The sequence below is a fragment of the Empidonax traillii genome, unplaced genomic scaffold (genome assembly GCF_003031625.1).
Source record: "Empidonax traillii isolate 1590-97213 ecotype Southwest subspecies unplaced genomic scaffold, ASM303162v1 scaffold266:size720578, whole genome shotgun sequence".
In the NCBI taxonomy this organism is placed as follows: Eukaryota; Metazoa; Chordata; class Aves; order Passeriformes; family Tyrannidae; genus Empidonax; species Empidonax traillii.
The window spans coordinates 194,268-200,728 of record NW_020955459.1 but is presented as its reverse complement, the minus strand read 5'-3'; positions in this window follow the sequence as shown (position 1 = coordinate 200,728).

Here is a 6,461-nt window from a genome sequence, read left to right as displayed (position 1 = left end):
ATATTCTGAACAAGAGAGGTAAAATGAATTCACCTAATTTAAACAGTGTCAAATGCACTTTTACTACTAACATGAACAGTATTGAAGCTGAATACGTTATAAATGATGAGATGCTGTTTTTTTATGAAACTGAATATAAGGACACAAATAAATTTTATATTATAAGATGTTCCAACGTTGTGGACCTGTCTATGTACAGAGAAAATTCATAGTTTCTCTGTAAGTCAAGATGAGGAAATAAAGTCTACTTTTTCCCCATTCGAACAAGATGGAGAATAATGGTTTTTGCAAGTGACTGCCTCTCCACAGATCTGACATTCGAATTTCATTTTGACAACAAGTTGCAGAACAATAAAAATCATTATACAGTGTGATACTTATCAAATGTCTTATGAGATTTTGGTTCAATAAACAATTCTATAAAAGCAAATAAACACAGAAAGTATTAAGCTGTATTTTCAAACCATAGACAGCAGACTCAATATTTGTTTGACAATTTAAATGTCAAAATAATGGATTTATTTATTTCTGTTATATAAAATAGAAATCTATGTAGCAGCAGACTGTAGATTACAACAGAAGTAACATAAAAAAATTTACACAATAAAAGACTAATTTACTAACAGATTTCTTATTTGTGAATATAGGTACCACTAAACATGCACTGCATGCAGGCAATTTGTTGAACAGTAGTTCAAACTTCCAGTATCACAATACAGGGAACAATTTCTATCCATTTCTAGAAACATAAAAAAAAAAAAAAAAAAAAAAAAAAAAAAAAAAAAAAAAAAAAAAAAAAAAAAAAAAAAAAAAAAAAAGAAAAAGAAAAGAAATGCGGTCACTAGAAATCATGAAAGAAAAGACTAAGAAAGGTTGAAAAGGGATTTAAAACCCACACTGACTTTTGTATGACTGATTTCCCTCTCAGATATTAGAGTAACACTCATAATATTGGTAGAAAAACGCTGAGAGCTGTTCACAGGTGAAGCCAAGCAGATCAATCTGATTGAAGTTCAGTGTTTGGAGGCACTGAAGAGCTATTGACCCAACATACAAAAGATCCAGGTGCCTTTAAAAGTAGGTACACTGAGTACTGAGAATTGCAGCTAAGTCAGCCTGCTGAAGTCTCAAAATTACAGTCCCAAGGAGAAACTGAAGCAGTTTTTACTATTGCCTCTTAAAAATAAAACAAAGCAAAGAAAAGAAGACCTAATCTGATGAATAACAACAACAACAAAGCACCAAAAAATAAACCATAAACTTCTTACCAAAGCCATTGCACTACTCTGTGTTACAGAATCCTTTCAAAATAGTTTCTACTCACTTCCCATTAATTTCTTTCCATTGCTGAGATTTCTTCTGACTTATTTAACTCCTTACTGCCTACAGGGATAAAGCATGTGATTGAAATAAAAATGACAGTAGAATGTGGGAAGTGGGTTTATTTTTTCTAGTTTAATTAAGCACAGGTCTGAAGTTGTTATTAGTATAGATAAAATAAATTTGAAGATAGCACATTTTCTTGCAAAATAAAGCTTAAAATAGTGCATATTTTTGAGTGCTACTACCCTGGAAAACTAATTTTTATGAGATAAAATGCAAAATATTCCCTTTTATCTTCAGGTACAAATTCTGCCCTCAGTTCTAACCACAGTAAATTAGTGATGTTAAAAAGAAGGCCAAAAGTGTGTTCTTCCTAATGAAGTAGAATAGTTAACAAACGCAAGAATGATGTCAACATTAAAATTTTTAAAAATTTGTATAAAACATCTGTGAGTAATGCTTCCCTGGATGCTGAAACCAGGGTAAAATCTTTTATTTCTTATTTTGTAATTTTACAGGTGAGTTATTGAAAAGGAATGTTTTAATTGGGATTTGTGGATTTTTTTTAATTACTTCCTTGCCCGTGGCCACTTGGAGGGAAATTCAAGAGTGACAAATACAATATTTTTTATTGGTCACTCTTCTGGGTCTTGTATTGTTGAATGTCTTTATTAATTAATCTTCCTAATAAACAAATTTTATACCTGGTTCAGTGAAAGCCATCTTAATCATAGCACTAATTTTACCAACAGTGTGATATACTATGGTTTTAATTCTTACCTTCCATCCTTAGAAACAAACACAAGAAAATAATGTTGAATATCAATAAAAAAACAACCCAAACCCTTCACTAGGGACATAACAATGAAAAAAAAAGTGCTTTAATCCAGACTTTTACACATAACTCTAGTAAATATAAGTTTAGACCTATACTAAAAATTGGAAAAAAATTAACTCACTACTAACTCCACACATTTACAAGGGGATAAAAACAAGAGGAGAACTGCATTATGTGTAACAGGAAGAAATAATTCAAAGCTTTAGGATCATTGTAGCAAGAAAAGAAAATGTCTTTAAAGGCCACAAGGTACCTTGGCATTTCTGTCTGTAACACTAAAAACGAGGCTGGAAGCTGTAAAACACAGCTATGCAGATTGACTGACTGGGAATCCTAGGAGTTGTATCATGCTAGAAAACTGTGGTGTGTCTATGAAGGTGTTTGACAGAGCCCTGTTTGATAGGTATTTAAGAATGACACTCCATTACCACCCTCCTTCCCTGGCCTCCAATCGGGAGGCCTGGAGACACACCATCTATAACGCTGCTGCTGCTTTTCAGAACACACACAGGATCACTCTCGAGGAGAAAAGACAATGCAGAAAGAATCACGTCTCGTCGATATCACCTGGGGAGTCTTTCTGCTGTACATTCTGCAACCAGACTTGTCTATCTCGCATTGGCCTTTTTAGCCATCAGCGTGCTTGTAGCAAGCGTGGGTAGAGCCCTTCTCAAATCTTCGTTCGCGAAGCCTAGCCATGAGTGACTCAGACATGACACACAGTGAGGATAGCACTCCCTATTTCAGGGGATATTTTCAGCTTTAGTATGGTTTTACCAGATAATATGTTTAATTTTCCAAATTTTCTCTTCATCAAGCTATTCCAAGATATTCATATGCAGAAGTCACAAAAGGCTTCTTTAAATGTAAACAACATATTTTATAACACATACAATACTCTTCTAACTCTATTTTTTTACTCTTAGTGTGTTATAAAAGGGATAGATTTCATATGGTATAAATACATTAAAATACATAGTTATGCATTATATTTTGATATTAGAAAGTTATTTGATAAGTGATAGGTTGCCTCAGATTTTAAGAGTCACTGTCTAGATCTTTTTCAGCTGCGACACAAGGATACTATGAAGTTAATTGGTAATAGAAAGAAATCTTACAAAATCCAAATATCATTTTATCATTGAAACCAAAATGACTTCAGCACGACCCTCTAAAGGAGTGTATTGATTTTCAACTTCTATTATTACTGTGCTTTACCTACCTATGATTCCAGGTCAGCTCAATTTTCAGAAAGTTCTAAGGTCAAATACAGATTTATACTTCCCACAAAAGCAAAAAAAAAGGTTTAGATGTGCACACACAAAGACTTAATGCATGAAAGAAATTATTATGACACCATTTCTGTTCGTTCTTTTTTCTTATGGCATACTTTTGTTGAAAATTATTGGAGTAGACTAGAAGTAAAGGAGTAGAAGCAGAGAATAACGTGATACACTGATCTGGACAGCATTGTAAATTCGTATGGCATCCTTTGGCCTCCAAAGGTGCTTGAAGGTACAGAGAAAAGGAGAGGTACTCTGCTGGGTTAGGAAAATGTTTTCAGCAGAAGAAATGAGATTTAATAAAGGAGAAGTGAAAAATACAGAGATTTTACCAACTCCCAGAAAGTTATGATTATATTACAATCTCAGCGTTTGATTTAGAATTCTGTCTGTACTGAAAATGTTATTCTACATTAGAATGTAGAGGCCTTAATTAAGGTGAGGTTTCTACTCAGCTAAATAAAAATATACATACTTGAAGACAATAGCAGAGGGTAAGACAAGTATCAATATTTACAGTTTACAAAGTAGAAGTTACTAGAAACTTCCAAAAATTTCCTGAAAGGTAGACCTAAGAAAACTTCAACAACAGTCAACAGTGAACTTTAATAACAGAACAGGTTCTTCAGCCTTTATTCATAAATAATGAATCTATTTTTTTGTATAAAATTATTTGACTGGTATAAACATAACCAGATGAATCTATCATGTAAGAAATTGCTAAAATTTTTTTTCACTGTCTTCTAAGTTCAAAATATACAAACTAATTTTTCCTGCATTCAGAAATGTAGGATAATGCTGAGATTGTGACTAAATCCAGTCAGTTTTAATCCTACAAATAGTTTAGAAAGTTCGAAGGTATGAAAATCACTACACTTTTAAAGTTAGTGTCTTACTGTAGTAACAAGCAAAGTATTATTGTCAGAAGTGAATGTGTGTGAAAAATTATTGGTGACAACAACAAGAGGTTTATGATGTTGCTGTAAATTAGTATTTCTTATGCCTCACTGCATATAAATAAAGGTGCTAAGAGATTCCCCTGTGTAATAATAACAAAGTTTGTCTTCTTGTGTCCCTGTGTTCTCTTGTCAGAATGGCACCTAAACTAAAAGGAACTTGTGTGACAAACCAGTAAGCATATCAAACCCTTTAGGATTAACACATAGGTAAAAAGAAGTGCTGTGATAGTTCTAAGGGAATACATTTCACTGTCCTGGATATTCCTCTAGAACAGAGCATGCACATGCTTCTCTACCATTTCTCTACTCACACCACTCCCCTAAAATACTTGCAGAAAGTGACATTCGACTTTAAGCTGACTATAATGAGCTCAGCTTTACATCTGAGAAAACATCTGTGAAACATCTAAATGATGTTTCACATAGCTTAGTTTGATGTAACGGTGTGCCAGGGTCTGGTTCAGGGCTCAGTCAAACTGAGGTGTCAGCTATGCATCACTTGTACCACTGTGTGTGAAGGTGAAACACCCCTCCAGCACTGACCTTTCTTTAGTTTGTGAGACATAACAGCCAAAGCTGGCAGGACTGCCATCTGTATTAGAAAATGTCAATAGATATCTTGCTGTTAGATTCAGAGTCTATTTGTACAACCTTTAATCAGTATTAGACATGACATAGGTCAATGCAGTATCTTTGGCACTCAGATTCAAAAGCTTTAGTTCGAAAACACTACAACACAAATCATATGTCTAAATGTTTATCATTCCAAACATGAGGCAACCATGCTTTGAAAATGTCAGAAGGATCTATATCTTGTTTGCTTTTTTTCTATCTCCTTGAAAGTTCTAGCTGTAATGATTTCTCATGGAAGATTTTATGGGTATGTCTCACATTCACAAATCCAGCTGCTACGCTTTAAGAATTAGTCTCCTTTGTATGTTGGTCTGTTACTTATGTCCTCATAAAACTCATAAAATAATAGTACATGAGTTCCTGAAAGAGATTGTTATTTCTGATGAGTCTATTTTTTTAGTCATTTAGAGTGTCAAATATATACTTCAGGGTTTATAGACATTATATTAAAGAAATTATGACACTGCCTATAGATGAGAAGTCCTTCTCCTTCAAATATACACTGTGTACTGAAATTCAGGCACTTACATTGCAGTCAATATAAAGATTTAGTTCAAGTGTTTAGGAGATGAAAAGTAGATAAATGTTGAATAAATTAGAAAGTTTGAGTACAATCATTAAAAAAAAAAAAAGAAGTTATGTTAACATGCCTCTACCAAAAATTCATTACTTGTTTATTATTGCTTTTTTCCAAACTCTGTCCACATAATGAGGGATATTTATGTGTACAGTTTTCTTGAGAACCTGTTCATCTTGTGAAGTTCATTACTTCTTGTAAAATGAACAAAACCTAAAATAGTTACTTCTGTTTATTAAAATTACTGGACATGAGTAAAACAACTCGTATTCAGAATTCTGTAATCTTGCTGTAGTTACTGTGGCAGTCAGAAATAGAAGTTGAATATGTGGGTCCAACGCTGATCTCAGTTCCTTCACTGATATGTTTGCAGTGCTTAGGGAGTATAATCGGTATCAAATCCACTGTAAAGACTGCAGTATTAAAGCAGGGATTTCAAATATCTGCCTAGAACATTTTCCTGTTGTTTAACCACTGAGATTTGCTATAAATTGCTTTTTATTTTGTGCTTGTTGTGTTTGTTTCTTTACTGGGTCATACTTCCACAGCAAGGGAGAGAGCAGTGCTCCTTTGAGGAATGAAGACCGGCAAAAAAGACATGGGAAAGCTGTGGAGAAAAATGATGTGATTAGTCTCTTCTGTCTAGGCATCTGCAATGTGGTTGTCTTCCTTTGAGCTTTTAGTCAGTGGAGAAAAAGAGGTACTCTCTGGATATAGCTCATCTGACTTATTTATAGTTATCGTTTAAGGATAAAATAAATTGCTCCTCAGAAGATCCTGTTTCTCCCTATCACCTATGAAGGAAAGCTAGGCAGTTATTTCAGAAGCATAAACCTACATTATGGATG